This window comes from Cyprinus carpio, chromosome A3 (genome assembly GCF_018340385.1).
Source record: "Cyprinus carpio isolate SPL01 chromosome A3, ASM1834038v1, whole genome shotgun sequence".
Taxonomy (NCBI): domain Eukaryota; kingdom Metazoa; phylum Chordata; class Actinopteri; order Cypriniformes; family Cyprinidae; genus Cyprinus; species Cyprinus carpio.
The window spans coordinates 2,369,351-2,382,268 of NC_056574.1; the positions used below are offsets into that span (position 1 = coordinate 2,369,351).

A 12,918-nucleotide genomic window follows, 5' to 3' on the forward strand; every position below is an offset into this window, starting at 1 on the left:
ACTTGTAAGTTTTTCTCCAGTGTGGATCCTATATGCTGTTTTAAATGTCAGATGAAGTAAAAGTCTTCTCACCACTCAAAGCACATGTATTCTCTCACATCCAGAAGTGTGTTTGTCTGATGAACTTTCAACAACTGTGTGAACCCGACATGAAAAACTTCCAGGTGTACCTTCATATATGCAAGCCATCAGAAAATGTTTTTGCCACAGTGATCACATGAGTACATGTTTCCCCTCACAGTGTGGATGTTGGGCATGTGGTCTTGGTAGATTTGTTAAGTTGATGAAGAACTTCCGCATCCCCACATTGACCACATGAATTGGCGTGGGTTGCTTCTTTCCAGAACTGATATTTCATATGCGCCATTAAAAGTTCCTATCTTTTAGTGTGAAACTCTTTCCCCCGCACGTGCGACACAATCACACAAATGAACACACACACAGCACTCAGAATAGTTGAAGTGAATTCAACACTAATGTCCTCAACATGCTCGCTCGCCTGCTTTGTCTGCACTAAATGTTTATCTTCAGTATTCAGTAAGTTTATTTCATGTTTTATTTCAGTGACCATTTTTTTTTTTGATTTCAATGAGTTTTTAAACCTGGTTTAAGAAATTAATTAAAAAAAAAGAAAATATTCAAACGACATGGGTGGTTGTCATTATAGTTATCATCACACTCAATTTCTAGAAAAATAATCATCTTGTACATTTATGATAATCCTCTCATTTGTCACCCTGTCTAGCAGTGTGGAATGCTGTTTTTGAGCCCTCAGTGGGTTTTTCAATCCATTCTAAAAGCCATTTCATAATCAATCGGTTTGCCCGAATGCACTCGTGGGGTAAGAGGCCGTAATCCATCATCCTCTAGGTACTGTGCATACGATAAACATGTTTGCAGAGCCAAACAAAAGCTGTTCTCAAATATTTTGAAGGAAAAACAGTGTACCAAATGATGAAGGGTCACCAGATCAATGAGATGTATATAAGCTCAGAAAAAGAGAGGGAAACCAAAGCACAGCTATACAGCAGGACCTTGGAGGTGTGATTGATGATCATATTAAGCTTCACAGACCATACTGTTACAACGGCCCGGTTCTGCAGATTTGCTTTATACAACATTAAGAAGATTAGACCCAGGGCTTGATTTTGTGCTGGAACAAGCCGGATCTGGATCTGTCGCACCTCCGAAATCCAATCCAGCAACTCATTTTGGAAGATCCCCCCCTCCTCAAGCGCGCCAATGAAAGATGTTTATTACTGACCTATAGTGTGCATGTTATTTCCATGAAAAATCTTCTATTATGAGCATTTTTTTTGCAGCCATGCCCATAGCCAGTAAATTTTTCATGGTCAAAAAGAAATTTCGTTCTCTAAATGAGTATTCTGCTGTTTTAAAGCTTGTCATATATGTTACTGCAAGTATTATTAGTTTAGACAGTTCGCAAGAATGTTTAGGTGCCCGTGGTTTAAAAATGTCGATGCGAGACACCAGCAGGGTGAACGAGGCTAATCTAACTTGAGCGGGAAGTTGCAGTTTAGAGTTAGCGATACTTTATCTCTTCCTTATTTACAAAAGATAAAACCGAACAATGAGTTTTTAAAATTCATTTTAATTTTCGGGTTTTATTTGTTTTATAGCAATATCTGTAAAAACTTGCAATGATTGGGTGCCAGAAACTGTATGTCAAAAAGTCAAAAAAAAGGCCCATGGACATGCTATTGCCGACATGGATATCACATTTCGTTTAAGGCAAACGCCATTATTATCTGTCAGAAACGTTTAGCAACAACTGTCAAAACAGTACCATTATAACGCTAGTGCAGAGATCTGTAGAAGGTTATCAGAATAATAAATAATAAATAAATAAAAAATGCCAAACACTAGCCAGGTGAAGAAACTATTTTATTGAGTATTGTAGTGAAGTTTTCACAAAAGTCAGCTTACAACATTCATAAGAGCACTAGTCAAAGTTATCATCTGGCAATGGTTATTAATGAAACACTATATAACAGTAATATGCCTATGTATTTGTTGAATGAATAATATACACTGTACACCCCTAACCTATAGTTATGGTGCAATATGATATAATTTAACAATGTTCATGTCCTTCCTCCAAAACAGAAAAAAAAAAAAAAAAAACATTTCACAAACATCTACATGTCTGTCCTCTTTTAAAGTGTTTAATGAGTATGTTGGGTTATTATTTTTCAATAATTCCTTTGTCAACAGTCTCCTCCTGTGTCTCTCGCCATATCAACCGTATGCTGTGTATACTTCTTCTGTATCATCCGCGTCACAAGGATGCGTTTTTTTCTATGTGTATTTAGCTTGATTTGAAAGAAAACATTATTTTTGTTTCCTCACTTCATATAACCCAGATCTGCACGTTAGATGGCAGATGGAGTATCTAAATTATAGACCTTGACACTGTTATTTATTTGGCAGGTCTATGGGACAGTCCCAAGACTCCGGGTTTTCATCCAAAATATCTTAAATTGTGTTCCGAAGATGAACAAAGCTTTTACGGGTTTGGAATGACATGGGGGTAAGTGAATAATGACAAAATTTTCATTTTTTTGTTAAGTATTATTTTATGACATGGGCAAACCTCACAACTTTTTCAAACCCGGCCATGCTTGCAGCATATCTACGAACTTTAACTCATAAAAGACATGACTTTTGAACGGCCACTTAGGCTTCTCTCAAAAGATCAAATGTATGGATCCAATGCTGATTCACATGCGTTTTTCTTTCTCAACTGTTTACATTTGCTTAAACAAAACCGTATGTGCTTACGAGGATACTCGCCAGGATGGCGATGGCCATTTTGACGTCATTTGTGTGTATTTGGGTGCACCACTTAAGCTCAACAAAGTACAAAAAAATACATCATATGTTACTCGCAAGTCAGCTATTTATGGCCCCGCTCTTTGGACTCGTGTGGACTGTAAGGTGCGCCTTTAAACTGCCCCTGAAGTATGCGGAGTATCGAATGGCTTTAAAATACTTAAAAAAAATGTGCAAAGCATGCATTTTGTGACGATACAACAATGACCCAATTAGGCGAGTGACAGTTCTGTCAGCTGTCCCAAAACGCGAATGAAAGTCTTGTATTGCAGTGTGCAGCAGCTCTTGTAATGCAGGCGAGATACGCTGATGTGAAGCCACTTTGAGAGAGGACGGTACAGCTGTCTAACACTCCATGCTGTTTTCAAACGCCCCCCTGTTGGATTTAATCTGACAGTCTGTGTGGATTTTTTTACTTATCTAACCTACATTGCGTATATTGAATACGTCATTCCACGAAATCAGTGTCTTTTGTGTCCCTAAAAAATAATCAATATAGAATTTAATAGGAGATCACATGACACTTCGCCAGCAATGCATGCATAGTCCTTTGCTTTGGCTCACTTTGTCAGAAATTGTATATATCCTGTCAGTAAAATTTTGAACCACTCTTTACCTAGCCCACTATGAGTACCCCAGCAGTCAAGGATGTTTCAGAAAAGAGAGATTGAACAATCGTCAATAAGACAAAAAATTTAAAATTCTGCCATCTCCAGAGAGGATCTGGACGCTGCTACAGCTAACAGTATCAAGCTAGAGCTCAAAGAGCAACAAAGCGCACTCGATATGCTGCTTTTTTTTAATCATGTACCATAAGCATAGCTTTATCCACAATGTATAGTAAAGAACTTGTTTTTAGTGAACAAAGAAAACATCATGATCATGTGTAATAAATCATAAATCAATGATGATTGTACTCACCTTACTTAATGTCTTAATTAAGGAGTTTGTTCATCCACGAAGTCATGAATGAAAGACTACGAACTCAGTTTAGTGTCCTGATAATTCACCGAGGTATTAATTTATGAAGTAATGCATAATTCACAAATTAATTTATGCATTAAACTTATGGTATTTGTGTACCCTTACACCGTAAGTGTTACCAAGATAATGTTGTTTGTTAGTTTTACAGCTGCAAAGAAGACAATAATACAAAACTGGTTTTACATGGGCACTCCGAACATGGTGTGCAAAAAACATTTTGGATTCATAGCCTCCTTGGGATAATGGCATGTGAATGTACAATGGTACGAATTAACGGGGCTAAACCTTGTACCATTGATGCATGGCAATGTTTTTTTTTCTTCCGATATTTTGAACTATATATAGCAGTGGTTCCCAATCCTGGTCCTGGAGAACCCCAGAACTGCACATTGTAGATGTCTCCTATTCAAAACACACCTGATTCAACTCATCAGCTCATTAAAGACTCCAAGACCTCAAATGTGTGTCAGTTAAGACAGACACCAAAAACGTTGGGGCCTTCTCTGGGACCAGGATTGGAAAACACTGACATAAAGGAATGACATTCTCTCTCTCTCTCTCCTCTCTCTCTCTCTCTCTCTCTCTCTCTTTCAGATTGTAAATTATTGATAATATGTACTGTTACTCCCTTTTCCCCTTTTGTTTGTTTTTTTGAATGGATGTTATTTTGGTAATATAAAAATAAAAAGTTGATCACAAAAATAATAATAATAATAATAAATATTAGCACAAGTTTAGTGCTGTACATTTCCATCCCCTCTTCTTCTGGATATCTGTCTTTTTCTTTCTTTCTTTTCTTTTTCTTTTCTTTTCTTTCTTTCTTTTCTCTATTTCTTTAATCTTTTTTTTTCTGTTTGGCTTTTGTTTTATCTCTACTTCAGGTGAGACTGAATGCATTTCCCAAACAGCAGACTGTATCAAACCTGTTCCAGGTCCATCCAAGTGCAAACATCAGTGCCTTTTTACATTATAGTCTGATGACAAAAAGTGCATTGCTCTGCAAAACTGTACATTGACACAGAAAACAAGTTCAATAATAAGCACAAAATAAGCTAAATATTAACTGCAAAACAAACTCTGCAAACAGGATTTTCTGCAATTTCACTGAAGACCGGGAATGCCGAATGCCCTCAAACGAAGGGAGCTTTTACTTTAACTTAAAGAGTTTCAGTGTTTTTTCCACCAAGATTTATTTTGGTCTTATCTGACTGTTAAACCCATGCAGTCCCACTGAAAGCCCTAGTAATAATAATCTCTTTTTTTAACTTCACATATTAACCTTTCTCTTCTCTGCCTTTTTTGGGGGACACAAACATGAATGACCCTGACCTCACAATGTTGCATTGTGATGTTCCAGTGTAGGCTCAAGCAGAGTCTGGGTCCAAGAGAGCAAAGGGCCAGGTTTTTTTTTTTTTTTTGATTATAAATATCACTACAGAAATCCCATGACATTACCAGAAGATTTCATCTCTCAACTTACCAAGAACACACAGAGACTGCAGGTAATACATCATTTTGAAAGAATATGAATAGGTAATGTTAGTGTGAATGTGCCGTTTAGAGCTCAGGCGGCGCACAGGGATTTATTGTATTTTGGATTCCTTGTTTTAAATTAATTAAAGTACCATCCTTACTTTACTAGGAAATGTAGAATGTTGAGGAGAGAATTCATGAAATGAAGTCATCTGCATTGTTTTGTATGTTTCTTTTTTTTTTTCATGAAAAATCATCTCTACACCAACATAAACACAAGCCTTTCAGAGTACAAGCATAACAAATATTGAAACTGTCATGTTGAAACTTGAGAGACTGTAAAGTTGCAAAACCTTTATTATGTTAATTTGTATAGTATTTTCAGCACTGCCATAGAAACAAATCTAAATTCATTTGGCTGGTTCATTTCAGTGTTATGAACTGTGCTACAGGTTTTATATCTGCTTTTGCTCATTGAAACCTCAAGCACAGAAGTGGATAAATCTTATCTTTCATAATTCTTATGATTTATCTTCTCTAATTTTCACTGAATCTCCAATATATATATATATTTTTCCCATTAAACAAATGTCATGGCAAACAGATTTAATGATTAGCTAGGAAGTTTATGTATTAATTGTTTCTGAATTAACTCTTTTTCTCTCTCAAAAGCACTGAGAACTGAGAGCACTGAGGCTCTTCTCTATTGACTTTTATTCCAACAGGTCTCTTCGTTAACTTTTCTAAGATGGCATCATCTTGATTTACCTAAAGCAGCGCAAACTGCATCTACATATGTGCATGTCTTTGTCTGGCGTATCTTGCCGTGGTAAATGCAGAGGTAAATACATTCCCTCAGCTCAGCTCAGATGTCTTTCAATGGGATTAGAGATTTTTAAAAACCTGTGGAAGATTTAATGAAACTATTTATTTAAATGTAGGAAATGTTACAACCCAAAGCTGATGAGATGGGGACTTCAACTGAAGAAATTCTGAGAGGACCCAGACGAATTTGAAGGCTCGAGGTAAGACGTGAGTGGTTCTATAACATGTGAATGAGCAGTTTAGGACTCAGTAACATCACAGGGTCGTTGTTCTGACCAAATGTTTAGTACACTAAAAAACAGACTTCAGACTATTAAATTAGTCCCGCTGTACGCAATAATTTTATTCTTTTAAACTCATCTTTTATCATCAAGATGACAGAATGAAACTATGAAACATAATGAAAATCGTTTCCTATACCCTAAAATTACTTGTGTTGACACTACAACCTGGCTTCATTTAGTAACTGTACAGTACTAAATGGAAGCCAGGTTGTAGTGTTACAAAGGATTTCATGTATACATGGTTTCATGAATATGCACTTGACAGGATTGGTTACATGTTTGTGACAGTAAACAGTGCTAGCGTTTTTTAAGTCTGTATTTGGTTCGTTGCGATTTTAATGAGAAAATACTTAGCAATGCTGCTGACTGATGAATTTGCACATGGCTTGACTTAAAGCAGATTAAAAACACCACATAGACACAGAAACAACATTGTGTCTAGACATGTGCCGATATTCGGTAATGCGTATATCACGGTAATGAATATGGTCAATATTGTTATCGTGGGCACTTCTAAATACCGAGAATAATTATATATTGCAAATTATTCAGAATTTGGAATGCATTTTAAGAATACTTTTCCCATCAACTGCTCAAAATGAACAACACCGCTGTATGCTGCTTTAAAGATGAGTGTGCCGCTCTGATGTAAACAAGCATGAGAAGCACATGGGGGAGCTGAATGAAAGCACATTCACACTCTGACAGCAAATGGCGCTAAACTGCAGAAACCGCAGCCCTTACCCTGGAAACCCCATAAATAAAAGCAGCTGCTACTTTCTAAACATTTAAATAATATAAATAATGTTTATATATTTCCATATTTTTTTTTCCATTTTAATCTGGACTACAGCATGCCCTAGATATTGTTTGAAAGTGTTTTGATTCTTTATTGTTCATTCACACTTTACATTAGGGCTTCTTTAGTTAACAAACTGCCAATGAAAAATTCTTCTGAACATTTATTATTTTTAGGTATTCCAATATTTAATAACACATTAAAATCAAAAGTTGCAACTTTGTTATTTAATGAGCTAACATGAACTAAGGCTTGTATTTTTTAACAAAGATTAATAACTTCTGTAGCAAATGTAGCTATTGCTCATTGTTGAATGTGAATGCATTAACTAAGGTTAACTAATGAGGTCTTATTGTAAAGTGGTACCTATGGGTCTTTAAGGTTCTTTTGCACTTTAATTGGTGTAAAACTTTTAACTTTAAATATATTTTTGTATTGCTTTATTATATTTAAATGTTCATTTATTTTTGTTATAAGAAAAACGTTATTTAACCTGTTATACTGTATTATGACCACTTTTTTTTGAAACTTAATTTAAATACCGTGATAATACCGTATACCGTGACAAAACATTATCAATTAATCGCAACAGGAAAATTCGATATCGGCATTTCCCTAATTGTGTCATTGGTGTAACTTTGGTAGTCCATAGAACTATTTTTATAGCAAAATAATGAAACTTGTCTCACTTATTGGGGTGGCCTTGAATAGTCCTAAACAGCATTGGGGGAAAGTTACTTTTGAAAGTAATGCACTGCAATATTGCTTTACTCCCTAAAAGGTATCTAATGGGTAACTTAGTTACTTTTTATGGGAAGTAATGTGTTACGTTAATTTTGCACTACTTTTTTCTAATCTGGGCTGGGCTCGCTTGTTTGTTTGTTTTTAATGTAAAATAAGATAAATCTTTTAGTAAATGTAAAAGCACTTTCACACCAAAAGTGAAATGAATAAGCCTCAGGCTGAAGGAAGTGTAAATTCACATGTGTACCGTAGAGTTACATCTCAGCAATGCTTTTCTGTATCGGAATGAAACTTGGCAAGCTTCATTGGCACCCATGATCCAAGGGTTTTCTGCCAGTATAGGTGACAGCACCACTGAAGAGTCAAGAAATCTGGAAATGATCCATGGTTCCTTTGCATCATATAGAATCTGACATGACAATTGTGATTGTGCCACGGTTGCTCACCTGTCATTTACAATTTCAGCATGAACTTTTTATGTTTTAATGCTTTGTCATATACCGTACATAGAACTTGATAGACATAACCGACCAGATGTCTAGAGAGTTTCTACTGAGTTTGCAAAGATAGTGCCATCTAGCATTAAAAATATATGATATAATGAATACTTCAACTTTTAAAAGATTTCCTTAATGTTTGTTCAAGATTTCATTGATTTCCTCACACTTATCTCATCTCATTCATCAGCTTGGTGGCATAACAATTCTCAAGAGTGTCTTTTTTTCTAATTCATTAAACAATTTTCATTGTCATTAAGGTGCAAAAAAAAAAAAAAAAATGTTATATTGCCTTGAGAAAGTCAACATATTGGAAGGCTATTTAAACTGCTGCTTCTTCTGAGAATGAAATGTTTTGACTCTAACTAGTCCTAGAGCTTTAAATCAGGGTTGCCAACATTTAAGTTCAGCTTGGAGTGTTTTTGTGTGTGTGTGTGTGTGTGTGTGGTGTGGTGTGTGTGTGTGTGTGTGTGTGGTGTGTGTGTGTGTGTGTGTGTGTGTGTGTGTGTGTGTGTGTGTTTTACCTAGTGGGTAAACCATGGCATTACAAATGAAAATGATTTTTTTTTTTCCTGACCACAAAGTGATTCTAATTTGCCTCTTTGCATTGGAATTTAAAACCCTTTTATCTATTTCAACTTTAAATATTACACAAATTTTACTAAAACATATTTTTTAAAAAAAGTCATTAATGGACCATAATTTTTGCACAAATAGTATTTAGTACCAGAAGATATCCACAAATTTTGTAATAAATATTATTGAACTAAAATATCCAACATTATTTAACCAAAAAAATTAGTTAAAGGGTTAGTTCAGCCAAAAAGTGAAAGTGAAAGCAAAAGAGACTCCAGCCCAAAAGAAGCTCATCAGAACTGTGAATGTGCATTACCCATACTCAGAATTCGTGCTCTGCATTTAACCCATCCGAAGTGCACACACACAGAGCAGTGAACACACACACACACTGTGAACACACACCCGGAGCAGTGGGCAGCCATTTTATGCTGCGGCGCCCGGGAGCAGTTGGGGGTTCAGTGCCTTGCTCAAGGGCACCTAAGTCATGGTATTGAAGGTGGAGAGAGAACTGTACATGCACTCCCCCCACCCACAATTCCTGCCGGCCCGAGACTCGAACTCACAACCCTTCGATTGGGAGTCCGACTCTCTAACCATTAGGCCACGACTTCCCACAAAATGAAAATTATGTCATTAATGACTCACACTCATGTCGTTCCAAACCCGTAAGACCTCCGTACATCTTACATTTTCAATGGAGAACAGAAAGCTTTCGGACTAAATCTAAAATATCTTAAACTGTGTTCCGAAGATGAACGGAGGTCTTACGGGTTTGGAACGACGTGAGGGTGAGTCATTAATGATCATCATTTTCATTTTTGGCTGAACTAAACCCTTTAAGCTGTATGTTCACATTATAAGTAAGCAATACCTGAGGGTTAGGAAAACCATATTAACACCATGTTTCCTCTACTTTCCAGAATAAAATTATACTGTAAATGTTATCGACGTAATAATCAATGCATAATATGCTGTAATGTTTACTAAAAATTGCTGCAAATAATAGGCTACCTGTATAATGAAGCTGTCGTCAATCCTACTTAAACCCATTCAAATGTATTATCCATTAGCCATGGGACCATGCGGTGACGCCGGCGAGATCAAAGCTTGTCGCAACTCTGTTTTTTAATGGCTTTGGCTTTAACTGAAGCACTACCTTTTACAATTTACACCACATTAAGTGTGTCAGAACAGTATTTTATTGTGAGAATTTAGTATTAAAACATACAAAATTTGTAAACTGAGACTTTGTTTCATATCGCAAGCAGGGTTGTCACTTTGGCGTGAGATTTACATGGGCAGAGTGAAAGTTGGCAACCCTGTTTAAAGCTACAACCACTAAATTGAGGACAGGCCTTTAAACTGGTCTGGCTCAGTATGCTAGATCTTTTCTAACTGATCTGATATGGTTTACATAAACCAGATCCCATAGACTTTCATGAGGGGTTAAAAAATATTGTACTATAACTCTCATGGAGTATTTGAGCTATCATTACTAGCAAAGCTTTAACAACTATTCTAGAACAACTATGCTAGTAGCATGTTTGTTTATGCTAGTAATGTGTTAAAACAAGCTAGCCACATACTAATTAATGCTAACATTAGGATAAAACATGCCAACAGCATACTAATTCAAGATAAAAACTAAAACATGTTAACAAAATGCTAATTCATGAATGCAATGTGTTAAAACATGTTTAGCAACATGCTAATTCATGCTAACAACTTGATAAATTATGCTAACAATGTTGTAATTGATGCTAGCAATGTGCTAACACATGCTAGCAACATGCTGTTAAGGGTTTCTTCTTGCCAGCATTTGTTTGTCTTGCTAAAAGTTTTTATTTTTTTTTATCTGTTCTAAATGTTATATTTACTCTTTGTTGTTTGTTGTTGTTTTTTCAACAGCTCTGCCATCAGCATCAGTGGAAGTAGCAGCCCTAGGAAGACTTCTGTTTCCTGGTACACTGTACGACAGCCGCAAGGATTCCTTCATTCCAGGTGCTGCACCACCTTAAATAAACTTCTCCTTCATTTCCACTTTTCAAAACACTGTTGAATAAACTCGTATCCATCATTGTGTATAAATACTAAAAAACCTGCAAGTTAACCCAAGTCACTAAATACAGTAAGTGTTAAATTCACTTCTGATTTCAGGTGTTACTCTGTGGGATAAGACATCGCTGAGTGAAGATCTGGACAGTCGTCCAAAGCCCCGGACCTATTTGAAGTTCAGTAGCTCTGATTCTATTTCTACTAAGTCCAGTCTCCTGGATGTAAGCGCCTCTCTGAAGGCCAGTTTCTTGGGGGGGCTTGTGGGGGTGGGAGGATCTGGCAGTTTCCTGCAGGACACTAAATCCTCAAACCAACAGTCCAGAGTAACAATGTTTTACAGCGAAACCACAAGATATGAACAGCTCACTATGAGCCATCTGCGCAAGATCACCTACCCTGAGGTGTTTGAGCAGAAAACTGCTACTCATGTGGTCGTTGCTGTGCTGTACGGAGCTCAAGCATTCATGGTGTTTGATCGCACACTATCAGAAGAGGAAGACGAGCAGCAGATGGAGGGAAAACTGAATGCCATGGTTAACAAGATCCCTAAATTATCTGGTGAGGGAAATGCAGCTTTTAAAATGACCGAAGATGATAATAAAATGGCTGAGAAGATCACCTGCACATTTCACGGTGATGTCCGCCTTCAGCAGAACCCCACCACATACATGGAGGCCCTTCAGACATACAAGCAGCTCCCCACTCTGCTGAAGGATCCACAGAATGCAGTCCCAATAAAAGTCTGGCTTTATCCACTTCATCTTCTGAATGCAACAGCAGCTCAGGTAGAGAGAGAAATCAGTGAAAGTGTGGCGACAAATATTGAAGCTTTAATCGAGGAGCTGAGAAAAGCAGAGAGGACATTTAAATGATCTGTCAAGACACAACGCTGGCAAATAGTTTCAGTGACATTAAAGAGAGGCTGCGTTCTTTTCAGGACTCATTTAGCATTTACAAGAAAATGCTACTGAAAGCAGTCAGAAGGGTCTTGCCTGCTGTTCGAGGAGGAGAGATGGAGGAGAAGTCTCTGGAAGACATCCTGAAGATCCACAGGAGCTCTCCATTCAATGCTGACAAGCTTAACCAGTGGTTACGGATGCAAAGTCTGAACTTAACATCTTGAGTTCTGTCACCAAGTCACTGGAAGGGGTCCGAATTGAAGACTCAGATGGTCTCAACAGCATCCTTGTTAGGTCCGAATTGAAGACTCAGATGGTCTCAACATTCACATCTCTGAAGTATGAAGATCCGTATCTTTCAGCCCTGAAGGAGTACCTGACAACTGACCGGTTTAAAGAGCTAGATGGGGAGCACAGCATGTATCCAGTGGCATCTATCAGGAAGTGGTTTAAAGATTCAGATCTCATGGCAAAGATGAGATTCAACGTCAATCTCTTGAAAACTTTATTAAAGCCATTTGAAGGACAGAAAGTCCTCTTCATTATTTCTGCCATCTCTGATGCTTCCAACCCTGGCTCCTCCATCTATATGTATGAACTTGGGCAACTGACAGAAAAACAGTATCAGTATCCTTTCAGAGTGCTTGCACGATTGGAGAATTGAACCAGGATACACTGATATATGTAAACAATAAAGTGAACAATCACTTTTCAATAAAAGTGATTTTATACACTATTAAAATTCAATATTAAAGCACTTCCTTTTCCTGGTAACACTTTATTTTGATGGTCCCCCTATAGATAGTCTGCTGACTATAAGTTACTTTACAAGTACATATCTACTTACTCTCATCAGCGTAATATCTGTGGATTGTCTATTAAACATTGTGCAGCAATCATTACAATGTCTATAACATGTAAAGAGC

At 36.9% G+C, this 12,918-nt stretch overlaps 1 protein-coding gene and 1 long non-coding RNA gene across 2 annotated transcripts in view; one reads left to right on the forward strand and one right to left on the reverse strand.

Moving 5' to 3' along the window:
• LOC109076009 (serine protease 27-like) overlaps positions 1-12,918 on the reverse strand; it is a 536,122-nt gene that overhangs the window by 326,194 nt on the left and 197,010 nt on the right. The gene's annotated exons all lie outside the window — the stretch shown is intronic.
• On the forward strand, positions 5,197-11,241 carry LOC122138909. The gene is made up of 5 exons (XR_006155884.1): positions 5,197-5,339; positions 6,036-6,151; positions 6,252-6,335; positions 10,947-11,039; positions 11,196-11,241. It is a non-coding gene; the product is annotated as an uncharacterized LOC122138909 (long non-coding RNA).